The 23,525-nt window shown below is 36.1% G+C and overlaps 1 protein-coding gene and 2 pseudogenes across 10 annotated transcripts in view; 1 reads left to right on the forward strand and 2 right to left on the reverse strand.

Moving 5' to 3' along the window:
* TAB3 (TGF-beta activated kinase 1 and MAP3K7 binding protein 3) overlaps positions 1 to 23,525 on the forward strand; it is a 56,006-nt gene that overhangs the window by 1,156 nt on the left and 31,325 nt on the right. For 4 of the 10 annotated variants that reach the window (XR_002778252.1, XM_023526131.1, XM_011385410.2 and 1 more), the window contains exon 2: positions 596 to 680. The exons of 2 other annotated variants lie outside the window; for them this stretch is intronic. The gene's annotated coding sequence lies outside the window, so the exon portion shown is untranslated. Of the gene's footprint in view, positions 1 to 595; positions 681 to 11,749; positions 11,836 to 14,114; positions 14,135 to 23,525 lie in introns of those variants that run through there. 4 more of the 10 variants (XM_011385408.2, XM_011385409.2, XM_011385412.2 and 1 more) reach the window with 3 other exon arrangements.
* On the reverse strand, positions 7,719 to 7,837 carry LOC111733992 (annotated as a pseudogene).
* LOC111733991 lies at positions 23,312 to 23,430 on the reverse strand (annotated as a pseudogene).

The raw sequence follows: 23,525 nt of genomic DNA on the forward strand, positions 1-23,525 counted from the left end.
CATTTCTGTCCTTGCTGAAACGTAGTTTTTAAAAATTGCTTCAGAAAACTTGTCACCTTTGGTCCAGACAGTGCTTGTCAATTCCATGTGTTCTTCAGTGGCATTTGTCAGTCACACAGCACTTTTGGCTTGTGATGTGCTTCTAGTTTGTAAAAGAACAAGAATGAATGGGAAAGAACAATTCGACAAACTTAGCTTCTTTTGCACACTTTTTTTTGGAAGGATAAGGGGATTTACTTTTTTTCTTTGCAAATGTGTTGCAGTAGTATACAAGAACATTTGAGGGAAGAAAAACATTTAGATGGGGAAAGGGCTTTTGAGATGAGTTAATTTTTCACAGAATTAAATTTTAAAAGGCATCATCATACCTATGGGAAGTTTTGTAGTGGTGTCTGTGAACACTGGAAGATCGCAAGCATAATTTTAAATTGTTAGTGTGTGATAATGAAGTTTTTCAACTTTAGCGCCGCCGCCCATTTGCCTACAACTGACTTAAGGGCAAGACTTTAGCGAAGTTAAATATTAAATATGTGATTTTGTCTTTACATTTGACAGAACGTAATCTATGTTCTGTCACTCTGAATTTTTTCCACAGGTTTATTTGACAGTCTTCTCAATTATAGATACCACGCTTCGTACAGTTTGTGTTGGAGGGAAGGGAGCGAACACAGTATATTCAGGTACTGGGCTTGGTGAATTACATATGTTTGTGTTTAATCCTCACAGCTACTCTGTGCTAAAGATAACATTATCCCTGTTGTACAGATAAGGACACCTCCAGTATTCCTCAGTAACTTTCCTGAGGTCATAAAGCTCAGTTGCAGAGCTGGAACTCAAACCTGTGTGTCTGATTCTAAAATATGTGCTTTTTTTTTTACTATACTCTGCATACGTGTATGTGCTGACCGATACAAATTTTATGAAAATGGAAATTTTTGTCACAAAGAAACCTTTCAGTTTTGTTGGTAATCTTGAAAGCTTTCAGTGTTCTTGTCTGAAGATAATCAAGTTTTATTTTCTTAAGATACCTTCATTTTCTAGCCAGAGGTAACATTTTTAGCAGGTCTGCTGATTAGTTAGGATTCTTAGTAGCCATAGTAAGGCTTCTTGGTAACCGGTAGTGACCTATCTGAAATCCAGATGTTTTCGATAGCTTTGTCTCCAGTTTCAGCATGCTCCAAATACTTCAAAGATCAAATATTTTGTTTACTCTGGTCTTGAATAGTTTTTCAAATTATATTACTAAAATAAAATACCAACTATTGATAAGGGTTTGAATTTGCTATATCATAGCTTGGAGGTATACACACACATTACCCACCCACCTACCGAGCCACCCACCTACCTTCTCCAGCAAGTGGCGTACTTGATAACAGACGCCGTTTTTCTTCTCTTTAGTATAGAAGTTTTGGACCCAGTCGTGGTTTGCAGAAAATACGGTAGCTATTCTGGGATCCAGCATAATCTTCTGTGGGGCTAGGAAGTGAAAAACCTTCTAGGTTCCCTGTCAGTATCATAGATGTCAGTGAAACAGCAGGAACATCTTGCCAGTGCATGGCTGTTGGTCACTTTTTGTCACCCACTGGCCCCTGCTCTTGCATCTTGGATATGCTGCTGAGCTTGCCATCCAGGCACTATCTCTGCTCAAGAGAAGGTTCAACTGAAAGAATAGCAGCTGAAATTTGTAAAGAAAGAAAAAGTTGCTAGGTGCTGGCACTCATCCTCCACAGGTCTTTGGGTTAGGTTTACCTGTTGAATTAATTATTCCTGGCCGGAAGTTCTGGAGAAGTTATGGAATTTCGGGTTTGCGGTTCCATCTTTTAAGAAGTAAATTCTTTGGGGGCTTTCAGTTAAATAGGCCTTCGTGGAAACATGGGCGTTAGATAGAGGCTGAGGAAAAAGAAGTCCTGTGCTTCTCAGGACACATCTGCCTGCGCGCTTGTTTTATATAGAGTTTGGAGCTTTGCTTAAGGTGATAACTTGGAGTCTTGATGGGCAATGTTTGGTCTGAATGAGCTTTTCATTATGGGTATACTCCCAGGAAAGAGTTAAATACACTTCCTTATTTGTGAAGGTAATTACTCATGGTATTTGGATTATTGGGGTGAAAAAAATCGACAAATGATAATGTAACTGAGTACTCACCAAGTAAATAAAAAAGCCTGAAATGATTTATATTGCTGCTATACAAAGAAAAGACATCAGGAAATTGTCTCATATGTATTGAGAAGCTTTTTTTCATACCTTCTGCATAATAAACCTTAATTTATTACCACGGCCACAAGTATTCATTTGTCTAAAGTGAAATGGACCTAATGAAATATTTGGAACTGTCCAAATGAATCAATCGTAAACATTTAAGAACATTTATTATAGTTTCATTCATTGGCAGTTCTATTATTTGTTCAACATTTCTGTTTCAAATTTCTTTCCTTACTTTCCTTCCTCTCTTTCTGACACTTCCTCCTAGTACCTGGAGCTTTTCCCTTAGTTTCTAGTTGACAGTGAAGTCTTAAAGCGTGGAAGCTGGTAAGGAGGGCAACGAAAGTCCTCTAAGTTTACTTCCCTTTTCCGAATCCCTGTGCTCCAGGAGTTCAAGAGGGACTCGGTCAGGACCCCTTAACCCACTCCATTCTTTCTTGAGGAGAATGAGAATAGCCAGATTGAGGGAGGCAGTGTCAAGACTCTTGCCCCAGTTTCTTTTTCTTTTCCTTCCCTCTCCTAAGCATTAAGGAGGAAAGTTTGTAAAAGCCCATCCGCTGCAGGAGTAGGCACTGTTTCCCCCGTCTTCTACAGCCCACCTGGACTCTCAGCACTTTTTCCTTGCTCTCCTATAAGCTGCCATCTCACGCTTCATCCTGATCTCCTAAGTAGGTCTTGCCTTCCTCATCCTAGGATGTCCTCCCACTGCAGGTCTGCATTTTTGTCTTTTTAACTCTGAGCCTAATGCACTGCCAACCGCCCTCGTTCATACCTTGATCTTGGAAGCCTGGGCCTGTGGTCCTAGGGGAGTTCAGATTCCCAGTCAGGGGGAGGGAAGAATTCTACTTTCAGGACTGAGTGGGCAGGGGGTAGCTGCTTTTATTCTGAGTTGACTGCTAAATAGATTTTCCTATAGAAACATTGCTTATGCAGGTTTGGTGTTATACTTTTGTAACCTTTAGGAGTGTTTAAGTTTTTGTGAGCTGGCTCAGAAATCTGGCACATAGACCTTTGTTTCCTGGGAAAGCAAGTTCTGAGGTTCAAACAGATGACTTAAAACCTAAGTCTGTGCTCCAGAAGTTGTTGGGGAAGTAGGGAGCCTGCTCTGTTAATTACTCAGTGGCATGGTAGGGAGCACACCTTAGGTCTCCAAAATTAGATGTGTTATGCGGATCAGATGGCTTTTCTGGGAGATAAAACTGATAGCCTTTTTAGATTGTCAGTAAAGAATTTTTGAATTTAGGCACATGTTTTGACATAACAATTGAGGTTCATTCCATCCCAGGGCCATGTTCGTCATTAAAGCAGAAGTTACAGTGTTGTGGAAAGAACAGTTTTTCTTTGTCATAAAAGGAATATCCTGTTCCCACTATATCTTGCTGCTGTTTTGATACTTTCAAGGGTATTGGAACTCTTGCAGTTATTTTACCCTAGTTTACTTAGTGGTAGACTTAAAATAAAGTTTTATTAGTCTGTTGTTTAAGTTATATGCTGTTACCACTTTTTGTAGTATTCAATTAACTGAAGGATTTCAGAGTGATAAAAGCAAAGCAAAATACATTTTAAATTTGTTCTCCTTAAATGCAATTTCAGCTTAGTTGAAGTACATATTCCTAATAAAAGGCAAGATGGGTCTTTTTTTTGGGGGGGGGGAGTCTCTAAACCACTCTCGTCTTAAAAATGAATTTGAGTAAGTATCCTGTGTTTATTTTTAATAGAGTTCAGTTGTTAAAAACATTATCTCTAAGGGTAACATGCTCAAATGTTCAAATCTTACTTTTGACACTAACTAGCTCGGTGATCTTGAGCAAGTTGCTTAATCTCTGACCTGTTTCCTCATTTTTGAAATTGGGATAGTGTAATATCTACATCACAGAATTTTTGTGGGGATTAAAAGAACCAGAGGCTATATAATATTTAGGACAGGCCTAGCAATGGTAAATGCTGTTAGTTCTTCTCGGTATTATTACTCCTATCGTTATTATTAATTTGTCATCCTCATTATTGCTGCTACTATTACTACTTTGGCTACCTTCTGAGATGACACCCCTTCTGTTCTGGGTGTGTGTATGTGTAAGATATATTTGTTTATTTGGTAGTAATTTTTTAATGCAAAGTTTAGGGCAGGGAGAGAAGTATATTCACTGCTGGATACATCCAAAATTGGCCACAGTGAAGGAAATGCATAAAATATTAAACTAATTTTTTTTCAGTAACACCATTCCTGTTGTGTTATGTAAAGGAGCTGTGTGCCACTTTGATGTGTGAGCAACTGGATTATTCGAGTAGCTACAGTATTTTTACTGATAATTTTGGCATCTATAAGGCCAGAACCTGTAGAGGGATCCTCAGTTTTTAAATGGTCCATTTATAAGAGTTTCTTTTTGGAAATCACCATTTTCCCACAGAAATAATGTCACATATGCCCTTCAGATTCCCAGGCCAGCCCAACATATCTGAATTTGAAAACTGATAATATTGTAAAAACTAGCTTCTATGTATAATATTGTCTCAACAAGAGTACACTGAGTGCATCAGGTACTGAAAGATTAGGAACATAATCTTGAAGATGGGATGGTGGAATCACATTCTTTCACCATCCTAGCAAGGACTCCCAAGCCTTGGGCAGAGGGCTTTCTTCTCTGGTGGAGGCTGAGCACAGGGTAAGTAGTGGGACAAGGCCTGTAGCAGACAGGAACGTTTTCTCGGCTTGTCTCCTCAGAAGGCTGTATAGTATAGTAAGTTGCCTTCAATTCTCTGTTCCATTACAGAATTCTCATCTATAAAATGTAATTATAACTACTGGCTACCTTATAGGGTTCTTAGGAGGGTTAAATGTGTTAATATATGTAAAGCGCTTAAAACAGCACCTGGCCCATAGGTGAGTGCATAGGAAATGTTACATATTTACTGTTAAGCCTTACTGTTTTAGGACCTCTAGAATACCTCCCCACTTTGCAGTTCACTGCCCATATCTATTGTACTTAAATAGGATTGATTAATCTTCCTTTCCAACGAGAAATGGTTTCATAGCTTTTCATTTTCATCCCTGCCTAAAGTAAGCATCTTTTTTTTTCTCTTTCGAGGCTTTTCTGGGGTTTATTTAGTAATATCGGAGAAATGGGTAGCATTTAGAATCTCTTCTATGAACCTGTCCCCATCCCGTATTTAGGCCTTGAGAGGATGGGGAGACACTTATTTGAAGATACTTGACTGTGGACATGTGATTGGGTCAAGAATTTTGAGGCACAAACTTTTCGACTTTTGGTAGTTCAAACTAAGTCATTTCTTTTTAAGTAAGTTTCTCATTTTGGAATAATTTTAGATTTGCAGAAAATTACAGAGATACTACAGAGTTCTATATTTCCTTTACCGAGGTATATACATAACCATGGTACATTTGTAGGTAACATAAGACACTAACATTAGTACATTACTTTTAGCTAAACTGCAATTTTATTCAATTTCACTACTTTTCCTACTAATTTAACTCCTTTTCTGTTCCTGGATCCAATCCAGGATACCATGTTGCATTTACCTGTTAAGTCACTTTTAATTGTTTGTGTTTATATCATTGAGATCAGTTCTTGAGTGAATAAATTTCTGTGGCCGTGAAACTATTCTCTGATTTAAGATTTCTGTAGGTTCTCGAAAGGCCAGGTGTTTTCCCTGGGGATGGCAAGTGCAGGGATTCATCTCAGCACCGAACTTTATAATTTGAAATGAAAGGAGAGTCATGTGATAGAGGAAAGAATATGGGCATGGAGTGGAGACTAAAGCATTTTATAATTTAAAAATATGTTTTCACAGGACTAAATGGATTTGTTATGTACTGTTAACTTTTGATGGATTTAGCTTCAAAATGACAGGTCATTCTTTTAAAAATGTTAAAGTTAGGAAACATACTTCATACTGGATATAGAAGCTAATAGAATAAGTTGGAGAAATTAGTTTAGTACTTATGATTGATTTAATAAGAAATGTTAGTACAATAATTTGTCGCTAATGAGCATACTTTTTTGTTTATATGTAATGTTTGTGGTCATGATTGATTTTTTAAAGTCTTTTTCAGGGGTACCATATGCTATAGGTGCCATTGTCATTCTAAATTATCACATATGCCTAAGTTTGATGTCAAAGTTGTCATTTATTATAAACGGAACGTTATCTGTTAGGTTGCACATTATGAACTTTACTTTCAGAAAGTCTTATCTTTTCTGCCCCAGAAATAGCTTTTGGCTATTAGTCATGGATAGCAAAGAAATTAATTCTGAGTTAGTAATATTTGGGTGAAAATGTTTTAATTGAATAAGGTGTGTACTGAGGGACACTTCCAGTAAACAAACTTTCTTGGTGGTGGAAATCCCCTAGAACTTTCAGAAAATTGGTTGAGGAGTGAACTTAATTAAATAACTTCAGTTGTTTCTACTTACCAAGAGCTGTTTATAACCTTGAGGACAAATCACCCAACTTCAAAGGACCTTGGTTTTTTCATTTGTAAAATTAGGAGATTTGACTAGATAGGTGAATCTATTCTTTTCTGAGGTTTGAAAGACCCTCTTATTTAATAAAAACCTGGAAGACCAAGTTGCTTGTCTTAGACCTTTATAAATCAACACTAGTCACTAAATCTAGATATAAATCAATTTATTGGGGAGTAGTAATTTGTTTCAAACCAATGTCACTGTAAGTTTGAGAGTCACTAGTTGGTTCGACACTTCTATGAATATTTTTTGGTAATTAGCATGTCTAATACATGCTTTTTAAGTTTTAGTTATTCGATTTCTGTGCTTTGACCCGAAGAGATGGACTTCAAACATTTTGTTCTCATATCTCCTAACCAGTTTTTAAAAATAGGTACTTCTTCACACTGAGAATTTATTGAAGTTTAATATATATGCAGAGAGTGCACATCAGTAGTAAACAGTCCAGTGAATTTTTACCAGCTGAGAACAGTCGGGTACCAGCACCTCAGATCAAGAAAGTGAATGTTATCAGCCACTTAGAAGCCCCTTTGTTTGCCCTTCTGGTCACTTCCACTCTTTCTCCTGACTATCATCCTGACTTTTAAAATATCAGATTAGTTTTGCCTACTTTTGTACTTTACCTATATGGAATCCTACTATACTACCTTGTGCAACATTATGAATGTGAGATTTATCTAAATGGTGTGTAGTTATAGACTGTTCCTTCTCATTACTATATATCCTGTTGTGTGAATATATCACTATATATCATTCTGTTGATGGATATGTATGTAGGTCTTAGTTTTGAGAATGTCATTATGGTCTTGGCATAGGCAAACATTTCTTAAATAGGACTTTTTCAGTGTAAGTACTATGGGTTTTAGAGTTCTAACTAGAGAAAGAATGGGAGAACTGGTTTATTTTAATATAGGCATCTAAAAATTTTTTTAAATGCTAATGTATAGTAAAATCTTTTACTCTAAATCTTAGGGAAAGGGTCAGTATTTATAACTAAATCTTCTAGGTGACTTATGTTTGTGGTTCTTTTAACGCCTACAGCACCTGGTCTTCCTTGGTGGCCTCCCATCCAAGTACTAACCAGGCCTGACCCTGCTTAGCTTCCAAGATCAGATGGAATCAGGCATGTTCAGGATTGCATGGCCGTAGATAGGTTTGTGTTTTTATAACTATTTTAGGTTGAATTCCTTCAAAAATGTGTCAGGTATTTCCTGGCCTATTTTGACTTTGTGATTTGTAGTTCTTTATTATATGCTAGAAATAAACGATCCCTTGCTGCTTGCAAGAGCATGCTTTTTCATTTTTAATGCGTCTTCTGATAAACCAAAGTTCTTAATTTTAATGTAGTCCAATTTATCAGTATTTTCCTTTATGTTTAAACTAAATATCAGGTTCAATTTAAAATGGCCTTTCCCATCCCAAGGTTTTGCAGATACTCTCTTTCGTCCTCCTCTAGAAGCTTCATTGTTTTGGCTCTCATGTATGGTTTAGCATCTATCTGAAATTGATTTTTGTGCATCCTGTGAGGAAAGGGGGACAGTATTGTTTTTTCCCACATGGACAGCACACTGTCTTTTCCCTGCTATTGTCAGGAATCAAATATATCCCTGTCTGTGGTTGTGTTTCTAGGCTGTCTATTCTGTTCCATTAGTCCTTGCACTGATAACCACACTGTCTTCTTTACACAGTTTTATCTTAAGTTTTGATTTTCAGTAGAACAAGTTCTTCCACCCGGTTGTCCTTTGAGAGAATTTTGGCTATTCTTGGCCCTTTGCACATTTATATGAATTTTAGTGTCTTGTTACTTTCCACATACCACACATAACACACATTCATGCAGAAAACCTGTTGAGATTTTGGTTTGATTTGCATGGGATCTATAAAGCAACTTAGCAAGAATTGACATCTTTTTCGTATTATTTTCTAGTTCATGAACATGATATACTGCTCTATTTATTTAGGTCCTCTTTAATTTCTCAGTAATGTTTATAATTTTCTCCAGAAAGTCATTCACATCTTATGAGATGGTATTCATAGGTATTCGGTATTTTTTCCATACTGTAAATTTTTATAGACTTCATTTTGTTTGTAAAGATACAGTTGATATTTGTATATCAGTCTTGTATCTAGCAATTGTGTTAAATGTTCATTACTTTTAGTAATTTATCTTCAGTCTTTTTGTTCTTTCAAATGGTTATACTTTTTTTTCTTACTGTGCTTGACTAATATTTAGATTATAATATTGAATAGAAGTGGTAATAGAGAGTGCCATTATCTCGTTCTCTTTCTCAAAGAGAAAACTTTGATATTTGCTTTAATTTTTTCCTACTCTATTAGATTAAGGAAGTTTCATCCTGTTCTTGATTTGGTAAGAGCTTATATCATGAGTGATATTGGATTTTATCAAATGCTTTTCCTACTGTTGCTCTTTGAATGAAATTATATTGATTGATTTCCTAATGCTAAATCAACTTTGCTTTCCAGGAATAAACTCAGTTTGGTCATTATTGTATTTTCCTTTTAAGATCCTTTTGGATCTTTGTTCTTGAGTGAAATTGACCTTTATTTTGTTTTCTTATACTGTCTTTGTTAGGTTTTGGTGGCCTTGTAAAACGAGTTAAGGAATACACCTGTTCTTTCTTTTCTAAAAAATGTTTTATTCAATTTAAACTAAAACAAAACCAGTTCACCCATTTCTCTCACCCCCACTTTTAGCAACCACCATTCTGTTCTCTGTATCTACAAACTTGTTTTTGTTTTTAGATTTCACATATAATAGAGAGCATATGGTATTTGTTTTTCTCTCTTTTTTTCACTTAGCATGATGCTTTCCAGGTCCATCCATGTTGTCAACAAATGGCAAAACCCACAAAGAACTGTTAAGAACTAAAAAACAAATTCAGTAAATGTTTCAGGATACAAAATCAATATTCAAAAATCTGTTGCGTTTCTTTACACTAATATTGAACTGTCAAAAAGAGAAATTAAGAAAATCCTATTTACAACTGCATCAAAAAGAATAAAATACCTAGGAATAAATTTAACCAAGGAAGTCAAAGACCAGTATATTGAATATCATGAGAAATTGATGAAAGAAATTGAAGAAAACACAGCTAAATGGAATGATACTTTGTGCTCATAGATTGGAAAAATATTGTTAAAATGTTCATTATGCCCAAAGCAATCTACATATTCAATGTAATCCCTATTAAAATTCCAATGGTATTTTTCATAGCAACAAAACAAGAACATTAAAAACACCTTAGTTCCATTTACTCACCTCCTGACATACATGCTGCTGTCCTGTAATTTAATTTTCTGTATATTTGTTTTTACAAAAAGCTCTATGTATTTAGATAAGTAGTTTCTGTACATATTTTAAATTCCATAAGACATTATTTTACACAGTCAAATGTTCCATTAGATTTTTCACATGCTTACTTCCATTATCATGATTCTTCATTCCTTTCGCATCTGTAACCTTCCATTTTGGGTCAGTTTTCTTTTGCTTTATGATTTCTTAGTGGAGGTGTGCTGGATATGAACTCTATTTTTGTCTGAAAAATTTCATTTTCATTCTTGATGTATATTTTCTCTGCAGTACTATACTAGGTTGGCAGTTTTTCTTTCTGTTCTTTAGAGATACCATTATAAAGTCTTTTAGCTTCCATTTTTGTTATTGTTATTGAGAATTAAGCTAACTGTGCTTCTTTGAAAGTAATCTTTTCCCCTCTTGGGATGCTTTTAAGTTTTTCTTTGTCAGTTTTCAGTAGGAATTCATTGAGAGTCTTAAATTTGTTTGACATCTTTCATCATTTTTGGAAAATTCCAGCTATTCAAATATTGCTTCTGCCCCATACTGTCTCTCTTTTCCTTCTGGGATTCCAGTTAACTGGGTTGGATGTTAGACCTCCTCATTATACCCTCATGTTTCTTACCCTCTCTTCATTCTGAGCTTTTTTCTCTCATTTTTTTATTTACTGTCTCAACTGTGTCCATTGGCTGTTAAAACTGTTCATTGAAATTTTAATTTCAGTTTTTGTATTTTTCAGTTGCAGAATTACTCTTTGCTTCTTTTAAAAATCTGCTATGTCGCTTTTTATGGTTTCTACTTCATTGCTGAGATCTTTAAGTTTGGTGTTCATCTGTTTCCTTGAACATATACACATAATTTTAAAATCTATGTTTGGTAATCTAATATTTAGAGTCTCCATGAGTCTGTTGTTTCTATGGCTTTCTATCTTATTCTTGTGTGTGTGATTGTCTTTAATTGTATGCTGGGTGTTAGATTTGAAAAATTGTTTGAGAAATCAATTGAGACCAAGGATGATGCTATCTCCTAGAAAGGATTTATTTGTTTGTTTGTTTGTTTGTTTGTTTACTGGCATCTGCTTGAGGGAATCCAGGATTACTTAGTCTAAACTCAGCTTTCGAGATTTTTCTGAGCCCACAAGATGACTCAAGGTCAAGTTACAGTCAGTGTATGGCCTGATTAATTTCTGGTTCACTCTTAATGTCTAAGGTGCCAGCCCTTCAGGTTCTTAACCTGAAGTTGGGGGAGAAGATTTTCCTTTTGTCCCTCTCAGCCTATCAGATACAGTGTAACCTCTAATTTCTTCTAGATTGCTGGGCTCACCTTTCTGAATTCCATTTAAGAGCATCAACAGTTTTGTAATCAAACCCATTAAAATATAATGACTAATAAATATATCATGGGTAGCCCTAGGGACCCCTGATGGTTTGCCAGGGATGCAACTAAAGTTCCTCTTGCTAGCTTTCTCTGAAGCCAAAACCTCAGAAAAGGTTCTGGCTGTCTTCTGCTGTTGCCAGCTCTGCCTTAGGCATTAGAGATGACTGACTGGGAAGGGAGAAGGGTGGCTCAGGCAGTCTGGTATCTATCGAACATAAACTTCATTCACTGTAATTCCAGGTTGTAAAGGTGTACAGATGGCTGCTTGCTTTTTTGAGACCTTTTATTTGTACACTGTATCACTGACTCACACTGTCTCCTTTCAGCCTTTCACAGTTTGAATCTTACCACTTTTGGTCTTTCATTTTTTTAGGACAGTGTCTTCAGCCTTCAAGGTTTTTATTGTGAATTGTTGCTTGTCAAACTGGACAAAGCATCAGTTGAATTGACAAATTGGAGGTAAGGAGTGTATATCTATGTGTCTTTGTATTCCTGTAATTATATTAGAACAAAAAACTATTTTGAAAACTAATCCATGTTGCTGTTAATATCACTCCACTCCCTCGCCCCCACCCCCACACCTTTTGTGCATTTAAGAGTGTGAAGATGTCCAGGTGGTTTTATGTTTTTAGATTTAGACCCTAAATCAGGACCCTAGGCAAGTTCTTTGTACAATTTATTTGTTATTAGAAAGCTCACCAGCATTTAAAAGGGCTTAGAAGTTGAGTGGAGCTGGTGGAGCTCGAAAGACCTGCCCCAAGGATTTACTGGGTGTGCATGCATATGTTGATCTTCAAACTTCCTAGTTTTTATTGTAACTTTTCTTATTCTCAGATTCATGTTCAATAAATGAGTTGTATAAATGACAAATCTAGTATTATGTACCATGAAATCAGGGTATAATTTTTTAAACGTATTGTAGCATAGTTCTTGTTTTGAGCCATCGCTAGATCTGCATCAAAAAAGACTAAGCAACAAAATAAGAAAGATTATTCAATATTAGCTTTGATTTCTAGATAGCTTGTTTTGCCACCTTATAAAGATGTTCCCACTCTTTTTAACACCTGTTTCCTAGTATAACAACATACATGGGTGTGTGTTGTGACTTAAACACTGGACAAGGTGTTATGAGGCCTGTTTTATCATCTTGGCTTTTTAGGAAGTTTTTAAATCCCTCTAGATTTTAGTTACCTTCTTGTATAAAACAAGGCTGTTATACTGAGGTTGGGTTCAGGGTTTCTTAGTCTTCGCACTATTGACATTTGGGCCAGATAATTCTTTGTTGTCAGGGGTTGTCCTGTGCACTGTAAGATATTTAGCATCATCCTTGGCCTTTGCCCACCAAATGCCAATAGCACCCCTCCTCAGTATGACAATCAAAAATGTCACGAGACATTAACAAATGTGCCTTGTAGGGTAAAATTGTCCTCAGTTAAGAATCATTGGGTTAGATGATGTGTACAGTTCCTTCCAGCTTTATAATTTTATTATTTTTATTTTTTTAATGCTATTTTTTTTACACTCCAGCTTAAATGTCATCTCTTTCAAGAAACTTTCCTTGGTGCTCCTTTTCCTTGTCTTACCTTAATTGTTTCTTTTTCTGACAACTTAACTATGGGACTTAATCCCACTCTATTAACAACTATCGGTGTGTTTCTCTCACTTTGAGGGCACGGGTCTTCTGTATCTCCAAGCTGAGTGCTCAGATTTTATTAACGGAATGAAAAAGGGATTCAGGAGCATTATCAGGCTAGACATTTGTTAAATAAATGAATATGAATGGCATTTTTGTTGATCTTTCATACTCTTCCAGTGTGTGACCTTGATATCTAGGTTAATGAGACTGATAACTCATTTTTTAAAAAATCCTTTAGAAAGCAAGAGCCTCCAGTAGTATGTGAGAGAGTTCCAGTGCACAAAACACATCGAGGCTGCATTTGAGAAAAATAAAGTCACAAAAAAATTCATAACATTAGAGTTGTTTCAGCTTTCACATCAAGACGTTTCTCAAAAAACTCCACTTTAATTAGAAAACTGCCATTTAGATAAAAGTAAAAAGGAAAAGTGTTAAATATTTTTCTTATATAACCTAGAATTCCTCACCATATTCATGTCATGTCAGCATTTCTCAGAGTAAGAAGTACATTTTAATCATGATCTAGTACATACACACATACCCCTCAGACAAGTTTTTTGAATCAATATTTATTTACTATTACTATGTATGAGGCATTCTAATATTTTGTTTTCTTTTTTTTTCCTTTAAATACCTGCCATTACTCAGTAAATTTATTACATAATTCACTAATAGGTTACAACCTACCATTTGAAAAGCACTGTTCTAAGTATTCTCTTTGTTTTAGTAATAGGTTGTCCTGTCTTTCTTTTTAAATAATGTCATTTAAGAATTGACCCAACAAAGACCTTGGAACACCTCAACCAGAGCAAACTATTTTTCCAATTATTTAAAAGCCCTACATTTTTCGTTTCTGCTAAGTATTTAGTGTGCACAAGGCGCTATAGCTAAAAGAACATGTTTGGTTTTCTTTCTTAAGATTTATAGTAATAAAATCTAGGGGGCAGTAAAAAGTTAATAAACATTTCAAGTGCTGAAAGTGGTAATAAACACAATGACTTTTATAGGCCTTTAGGAAGGGAAGAAAGCTGTGCTGATTGAAGTTGATGGGAGAAGTTTAACATGAATGTGGGATGGATATTGCATTGTCATATTGAAGATTGGAAAAAGCTACTACACATGGTAAAAAACAGCATTCATGTTAGGTGCACTGTACTTGCTCATACTTGAAGTTCATTTTTTGGGTAATGTTGAAGATAAAGTAACTGAGAAATTGAAAAATAAAAAGTATGGTAAAGTGCTGAAATTATACAGTATAAACAGTATATGCTATTTTAGCTTTGCTGTGGTTATAAAAAGAGTTTGAGTCAGGAGATTAATTAGAAACTAGTATGCATGATGGCTCTGATATAAGCCAATATCATTTAACATTGAATTACTAAGTTTACCGGGAATGAAGATAGCTTCTAAATGATGGTAAGAGAGAATGCTCATTTGTCAAAATAAGCCAATAAGGCTACTATTCTATATAGAAATTGCTCTTAATGGAACAGAAAGGAATTATATAATAGTCATCATTTTTAAAAAGTTGTATGCTATTTTTCTGTGCAATTGAAAATTTTATACATGCTTGATAGGCCCGGGCTTATCATTTCTTCTCTAAATAGAATGGGGGGCTTAGGGTGTGAGTCACAACCAGGTATGCCGCAAAAGCCTTATGAAAACAAACAGTGGACTGTCTTTTGGTCTTTCTTCTGTGGAATAATATAGAATTTAATTACTTAAGATATTTCTGACCTAAAGGAAAAGAAGAAGATTCAGCTCGTGATGATACTTGAGAAAGAACCACCTGCCCTAAAGGTGTGGTCTATCTAGCATTCTGTCTGCTGTTACTTTAAGACACCAGAAGTCTGAGTTTTTGTCATGTTTCGTTTCGATATTGAGTTGAGAAGTTAGCAAAAGGATAACTATCTCCTCATTTTGTCAGATTTCCATTCCAGGCTATTGAAAAGGTGCTTTCAGAACTGGAGATGTGAATAAGACTCCTGTGCTAGGCTCATAAACTATCTTGAGGTACTTAAAAAATTTTTTTTTACATAGATTTTATTTTTTAGAACAGTTCTAATTTTACAGAAAAATCGAGAAGATAATACAGGGAATTCCCATATACCCTGTACCTAGTTTCCTCTATTATTAACAGCTTATATTAGCATGGTACATTTGTTAAAATTAACCAGTATTGAAACATTGTTACAAAACTAAAGTGCATACTTTATTCAGATTTTTTTAGTTTTTACCTAATATATTTTTTCTGTTTTAGGATCTCACCAAAATACCATATTACATGTAGACATTATGTCTCCTTAGGCATCTCTTAGTTGTGACAGTTTCTCAGACTTCCCTTGTTTTGATGACCTTGTCAGTTTTGAGGAGAACTGATCAGGTATTTTGTAGATTGTCCCTCAATTGAGATTTGTCTGATGTTTTTCTGATGATTAGACTGGGGTTATGGGTTTGGGGGAGGAAGACCACAGAGGTAAAGTGTCATTCTTACATTCTCATCACAACATATCAAGAGTACATACTATCAACATGATTTATCACTTTATGTTGACTGGTCATTTGGCTGAGAAGATGTTTGTTAGGTTTCTCTATGGTAACATCACTCTTGTTTTTTTTTTTTTTAAACGCCTTTCTGTACTATGCTATTTGGAAAGAAGTCACTATATTGTCTACACTTAAGGAGTGGGAAATTATGCTCCATCACCTGAGGGTGTTCTATATAAATTAGTGGGAATTCTTGGCATGGGAAGTTGTATCTCTTCTCCCTCATTTTATTCATTCAGTCATTTCTTTATATCAGTATGGGCTCATGAACTTTTATTTCATACTTTGAGTCATAATCTAATACTACTTTATTTCATTGCTCAAATTTTTCCAGCTTTGGTCATTGGGGGCACTTTTGTTTGGCTCCTACGTCACTGGCATGCCTCCATACCATAGTTTTTGTTTGTTTGTTTGTTTTGAGCATTTCCAGGCTCATCCTTGTATATCCCGTTCCAGTTCTAGAATCAGCAGCTCTCCACAAAGCCCTGGTTCCTTTTATTAGAGAATGCCTTTGGAAGTCAAGGTTTGGGTGCTAAGTGTGCTCATTGCTACTGGAGTGTTGCTGCTTCTAAGCCTTTATAGCTGAAATCTTGTGTGTATACTATATATATTTATGCATATCTATAAATATTTCTATGTATCTATATGTTATATATAAATATATATCTCTCTCTAAAACATGAGTTCACACTGATGTCTCTTAACTCTGATCCATTACCACATACCACATGGATCATTCTGGCCTTCTCCCCTTGCTTGTCTGTAACTTCCCACTCCAACAGTGAGAAGCCTGGCTGCCACCACTCACCATCCATTTACTTACTTGTTCAGTCGCAGTATACATGTATAGATGTATATCAGTTTTCTTAACTTGATACTCCCCTGGGTAGCAGTATCATCAACTAGAGTACAGTATTTATTATGTACAGTTCCTTTTGCCTTTAGCCTTATACACTCTATTCATTTCGAAAGTTATTTAAATCAGTACCTTCTCCTCCATCCCCTGAGGTAATATTGTTTTGTACATATCTCCATTTCAAGATTTTTTAAAATCTGCATACTTTAAGGTTCACACTTTGTGTTATAAATTTCTGTGTTTGACAAGTGCATAATGTCACGTATCTACTATTATAGTATCATACAGAATAATTTCACCACCCTAAAAATTCTCCTATGCTTCACCTATGACCCCTCCTTTCTTCCCCGCAAACTCCTGCAACCACTCATCTTTTTACTGTCTCTATAGTTTTGCCTTTTTTCCAGAATGTTTGAGATATTTTTAAAGTCACTTTATAAAGGAAACCTTTGATTTCTCTGTATACCATTTTTTATAGACCATTTTATCCCAAACAACAACTCAATATTCTTAATCGAACAAATTTTTTGCTAATAAGAATTAAGGCTTCCCCATTTCTTTTTTCATATACCACTATGGTTCATTAAGCTTTGTTTATTTTTTAATATCCTACCTCCTTTTTACTAACCTCAGAATTGGGAGGAGGTCCCAAGTACCTTTATTTTTATTTTGGCAGAAGGTTGGTAGTAGAAGGCAGGGAGTGGCACATATGAAAAGTCCTGTATAGGTGGTAGCTGGCAAATAGATATTCACTTGGGGCGAGAGGCGTTAAGTTTAAATTTAATATGAATATGCTTCGGTTTGTTTCTGGGGGCTGCATTTAAATTGATTGCTCTGAATGATTCTTTTAATGTGCATATCTCTTGAGAATATAACAGAATATAAGATAGATACAGCAAATGTGACAATTTCAGAATGGTTTCCACTGTAATGAAAATCCTATAGGATGATTGTTCTAGAACTTATTTGGAAGGCTCATTTAGGGAGAGAGAGGAATATGAAAGTTACTGTCCCTTGTTACTTGGTAGTAATACCTTCATATATACTCATGAAAAATCCTGAAATTGGAACCCTTCCTTACCTGTGCCAGTAGAAGATCATTTGTTATGCTCTAACATCAGCCACTTCTTGCTGTTTACCTTGAAGAATCCACAATCTGATACAAAAACTCTCATGTTTTGAAAGCAGTTTTTTGTTTAAATTTTACACTGTCTTTAAGAGTTATGACATCATCAGAATCTTAACCATGTACCCAACAGTACAAGAGAATAATGGTTAAAGCATAGACTTCAGGTTTGTATCTTAGCTTTGCTGCTTAACTGTGTGACCCACAGGCAAATTATTTATCCTTTCTGAGCCTCACATTTCCTCATTTATAAAATGTGGACGATTGTAGGGATTAAATGAGATAAAGCATGTAGCATAGTGCCTGGTACATGGATAGAGCTCAGTAAATATGACCTAAAATCAAAACCTGCAAAGTAGCAAGAAAATGAGTGAAAGTTCTAATGTTTTATACTAGTATACGTTTTTGATCAATAATTACTATTTGGACCAGACCAATCAGAAAAGGAAATGATTCCTTTATTTTTTAATTTTAAGTTTTCTCATGACAAGGCTAACTCTTCAAATCTGGGAAATGCTCACCTCACCAAAGGTAACATGCTAACAGTGGTTGTCAGCCCAAGATAATGTGCCTCTCTAGGGGTCGCTTGGGGGTGTTCCTGGGATTTTACAGGAGGGGCCAGGGTGCCAAAGACCTTGTGACACATGGAATAGGCTTGTATGAATTATTGTGTCCCAAACTACCACATCAAAGCATACCATTGAGACACACTAGACGAGACTGATACTTAAAGTACTAGCTTTAAACCTCTCTTTTGAACACATTTTGGGTGTCACAGATCCAGCAAGTATGTCAATGAGTGAAGCAAGGCCAGGCTTCAGTGTCTGGGACACCCTAGGGATTGTAGAAACTAGGCAAGCCGGAGAGCGTATGTCCATTCTAAAGGGGGAAATGACACCTCAGCTTCAGCCAATTGTTGTCTACTGTTGCTAGATCTTTTTATTTATCAGAGGAAAGGTAAATACTCAAATTTTTATGTAAAATTTCCCTATTTTAAAGTGTGAAAACTTTTTTTTCTTTCTAACATCACCAGAGCAGATAGGTGGGCTGGATTCAGCTGACGACCATTGGTTCATAATCTGTGATACAATTATTTTTGGAAGTGAGCTAAAATTCTGGCAGAGGTAAATAGTCAGGGCCATAACATCACTGTCCATATTTGCTGAGCACAGAACAGGTTGTGGAAAGAAAGCCCTAGGTGTCAAGGTCATTTTCTAGAGTGTGGAGAATTGTGGCATCAGAGCAGAGCTCTAGGGCAGCTTCCTATGTTTGAGAGAAGGGATTCTGTTGGGAGAAATCCCCACAGCTGCTGTGCTCTGTGCCAGCACCCCTAATTGGGGGCGGGGTGGTGGTGGTGGTGTGCGTGCGCGCTTCTGCACCACTAGAGGAAGCCTTAGAGTGATTCCACTGCTAAGCATACCGTCCCAGAGCCCCCCCCCCCCGTAGTCCCCCGCCATCTTCATCCTGCCTTTTACCCTACAGAACCTGGTTTTTGTGGCTTCAGAACTGTGATTTATGCCTTCACTGTTCTTTCTTGATCTAGGGTTACTGCCAACACAGCTCCACAATCCACAGCTGTGGCCATCTGTGCTTTAGTGGGGGTGTTTCAAAGGTGTCTGAGGAGTTTGGTCACATCCTAGTCTAGCCAGTACAATTCTGATTCTGCTTGAGTCCTCTGTCTGATTTTAATGTGTCAAATCATCACTCATCACTTTATCATTGTATAAAAAACTAGCGTCCCATTATACCCCAAAGTCCATGTGTATTTTGCATAGTTGTTGCATACATTGATATACAATTGACCTTTGAACAACACAGGGGTTTAGGGATGCCAACCCCCATGAAGTCGAATATCTGTGTATAACTTTTGACTCTCCAAAAACTTAATTGCAGCAGTTGTCCCTCAGTATCTTTGGGGGATTGGTTCCAGGGACCCCTCCCCCAGATACCAAAATCTGCAGATGCTTAGTCTCTTATATAAAATGGCATTGAACAGTGCATACAGTCCACATTCCCAGTCAAAGATAAACAAACAAACAAACAGTTTTTTGAATCGCAGCTGGTTGAATTTGCAGATGTAAAACCCGGGGATATGGAAGGCCAACTGTATGTTTATTGAAAAAAATCTGCGTAAGTGGCCTTGCACAATTCAAACCTGTGTAATTCAAGGGTCAACTGTATATGGACAGGAATAGATTGTGTTTTGAGTTGCATCATATCCAAATACTATATAACAGTGCCTCATTTTAGTTGTATTCTGTGGGATCAAATACAAAATACGATGTAGTACTTTACTGTAAAACTTTTAAGTGTATTTTAGGGAGACTGGCTCATCTTAAATTGGCTGGAATATTTTTTATTTGTAAAGTATCTGTTAGCTCAACCTCCTAGTGAACAGAAAGGAAATTGCTTTTTTAAAAGAAGTATTTTAACATTTTATAATCACTGAGAAATTAAATTTGAGAGTGTTACACATTGTGAAATACTAAATGATTTTCCACGCCAGTTAGTGCTTATGTGAGAGAATGTACAGGGCCGACTGCTAACCACTATTAAGATTACATACATAATCCCTTAAGGAGAAGACATCTTTTAATCAATTCAGAGTCCTACTCATAGTGAAAAGTAGATCTACTATCAACCTTTTCAGATGGTAGCCATCTTTGTGGGTGTGTAAGTTCTTGGCTTCAATTTTAAAGATGCTTTTTAATGTTTGTTCAAAGGCAAGTATTCGTAACCGGTTTTTTAAACAGGGCAATTTCTTCCTTTTAGCTCTGCTGCTTTGTATGTCTTAAAACAGCTATTTGTGCAAGGATTCATTCCTCCCTTCTCAGTCTTCCACCTCCCACATACCTGTAACCCCCTATTTGGATGATAAACTGTTGGGAATTTGCTGCCTTTTTTTCTCCCACCCAAAGAAGGGCACACATCATCACTCTGTTGAGAATGTCCTTGATACCTGCCAATGACATAGTGGAAAGAACACAGACTTTGGAGAAGGCAGGCTTGTTATTTGAGTCACGATTCTGCTATATGCCCATTCTCCTTCATAGCTACCTTTCAGGGCATTGGTTGTTCAGTAAATGGTAGCTGATACTAATAGTGATAACATTAATGGTAACTTTGGCCTAGGTAGCACCCGATGGTCTTAAGGTTGACAAAGCTAGCTGAGAGCTAGTTGCTCCTAAGAGCTCTGAAGTATGCAGAGCCCAAGCTCTTGACAACGGAAATGTTTGTTGTTGTTGACCCTTGTCCCTTTTTCTTCCTTCTCATAAAAAGGCAGCTGTATCACCTTATATTTTAAAGACTTGAAATTATGGTTGCGAAATGAATAAAACTATTCTTTGAAGCCAGTAGGAAAGCTTGAGTTAAGTCTTTGGGTGCTTCAGAAGCTCTTGATGATGAATAAATAGTCATCGAGTGTTTCTGAATATGGTTAGACCTGCAAGTACAGAAAAATCATTTCCTGTTACCATTTCTGTAAATACAAGCAGGTTTGTTTAGCTAATGTCATTCTTATCATTAAATTAAATGAATTTCACTTTTTTTCATTTCACCTAACAAATATTCCTTGAACACCGAGTCTGTGCTAGGCCCTTCGCCTAGGTAATTAATTGTGTGCTCTCAAAGGAGATATTGAATTAGGGAATCTAGGAGTTTGTCTTAGGTCTTAGCCTGTCATCTAAATAAAAATCCTGAAGCCTTAGAGCTATGTTGTCCAGTAAGGTAGTCACAGCAAACTACAGGTGGCTGCTGAGCCGTTGAAATGTGGCCAGTCTGAATTGAGAAGAAATATACTAGCTTATAAATGATTTTCATATTGATTGCATGTTATTTATGTGTCACTCATATGTCCTTGGATAAGTAACTTTTCTCATCTATAATATGAGTACCCATCTCATAGGATTAAATAATAGCACATTAAACAATTTACATAATACCCAACAAAGTAAATATTCTTATAAAAGTTGGTTGCAAGATACTGGAAAAATTTGCTTGAGATACATACACAAATCTGAAGCATTTTGTAATTTCCTTTTAAATTTAGGAACATGCATACCACAAGGGTATATTATATGTAGGATATTAATCAGAAAATAAAGCATTTGGTCAGAACTGAAAGGTTTCTTTGTGACAAAAATTTTCCATTTTCATAAAATTTGTATCGGTCAGCACATACACTTATGCAGAACATAGTAGAAGAAGCACATATTTTAGAATCACACACACGGGTTTTGAGTGCCAGCTCTGCAACTGAGAGCTTTATGACCTCAGGAAAGTTACTGAGGAATACTGGGGTAAATGATGTTTATATTGATTGTATGTTGAAACAATAGTATTTTTAATATATTGGGTTAAATGAAATATGTTAAAATTTCACCTTTTTCTAACCTTTCTTATTGTGGCTACTAGAACAGTTTAAGTGACTTGAATTTTTATTGGGCAGTGCTGCCTTAGAGCTTCAGTGTTCTGGCAAGGTAACTCATCTTGTTAGGACTCCCGTGACTAGTAAAATGGCAGATCGTGTTTGTTTTGGTCGAAAAGGTAGATAATTCAAACCCTGCTTCAGATAAAAAGTTAAATGAACACTAAGGAGTTTTCACATTTTAAATTAAAGCCCAGATTGTTAATCTGGTAGATTCTCAGCATTTCAGATTTGGGTGTTTTTAAAGGGGCAAACTAGAAAAATATACCCATTGATTGAGTAGCCTAACCTGTTTTTCTTTTTCCCTAAGCATTCACAAATCGTTCCACATGGGTGATCCCTGCCTGCCCAATAAAAGTGTGCAGGGGATAGGGGGTATGGTTCATCTATATATATACACATATATTTTATTTTATTAGCTAGTTCTTTTTAGTACAGTAAAACCGATTCTTTGTTATTTAACAAACATCTGAGCAGGTACTAGGTCAGGCTCTGGAAATGTGCTGAACAAGGCATAGCCCCTAATAGAACTATAGGCTTTCTGTTTGCTTTTCGTTTTGACATTTTATTTGGAAGTAATTCCAAACTTAGAGAGTTTGCAAAATTCTGTTGCAAGAATAAAAATAGTAGAAAGAACACTGTACACCCTTTACCCAGATTCACCTATTCTTAACATTTTTTCCCCATTTGCTTTGCAGTTTGTTGCTTCTCTCTATGCACATGTATGTTCATGATATATATTTTTTCCCTGAATCATTTGGGAGTAAGTTACATGCATCATGCCCTTTACCCCTAAATGCTTCATTGCCAGATTCCTAAAAATAGGGATATTCTCACATAACCACAGCACAGTTCTCAAGTCAGTAAACTTAGTAAATTCAATAAATTTTAACATCGATAGAGAATACTTTCCTAATGTACCATCCACATTTTAGCTTTGTCAGTTGACTCATTCATTTCTTTTATAATGTTTTTCCCATTTAATATAGGATCCAGTCTAGGTTTTAGTTGTCCTGGCTCTACTTTAATCCATATTTTTTCAGCCTTAGTCTTTTATGGCATTGGCATTTTTAAGAAGACATCTCATCCCCACCCCCTGCTTTTTTTTTTTTTTTTTTAACAGAACATTTCTCACTTTGGGTTTGTCTATTTCTTCATGTTTAGTTTCAGGTTATGCATTCCTGACTGGAATACTATAAAGCAGTATGTTCTCAGGGTATCACATTTGGAGGTGTACATCTGCCCCTCATTGGTGATGTTAATTTTGATCATAGTCACAGTGTTCGATTTATCCACAATATAGTTAAAATTTTCCCCCTTGAAACTTTTTTTTTTTTTTTTTAACGCCTACAGCACTTGGTCTTTTTAGGTAGTCTCCCATCCAAGTACTAACCAGGCCCGAACCTGCTTAGCTTCCGAGATCAGATGAGATTGGGCACGTTCAGGGTGGCATGGCTGTAGACAGAGAGACACTTTAAGATCATCTATATATCCTGTTCTTAATTTAGATTTCCCCCTTGATTTAACATCCATTGATTCTTAACTTGAGCAGTCTGGA

This window comes from Pteropus vampyrus, unplaced genomic scaffold (genome assembly GCF_000151845.1).
Source record: "Pteropus vampyrus isolate Shadow unplaced genomic scaffold, Pvam_2.0 Scaffold714, whole genome shotgun sequence".
NCBI classification, from domain to species: domain Eukaryota; kingdom Metazoa; phylum Chordata; class Mammalia; order Chiroptera; family Pteropodidae; genus Pteropus; species Pteropus vampyrus.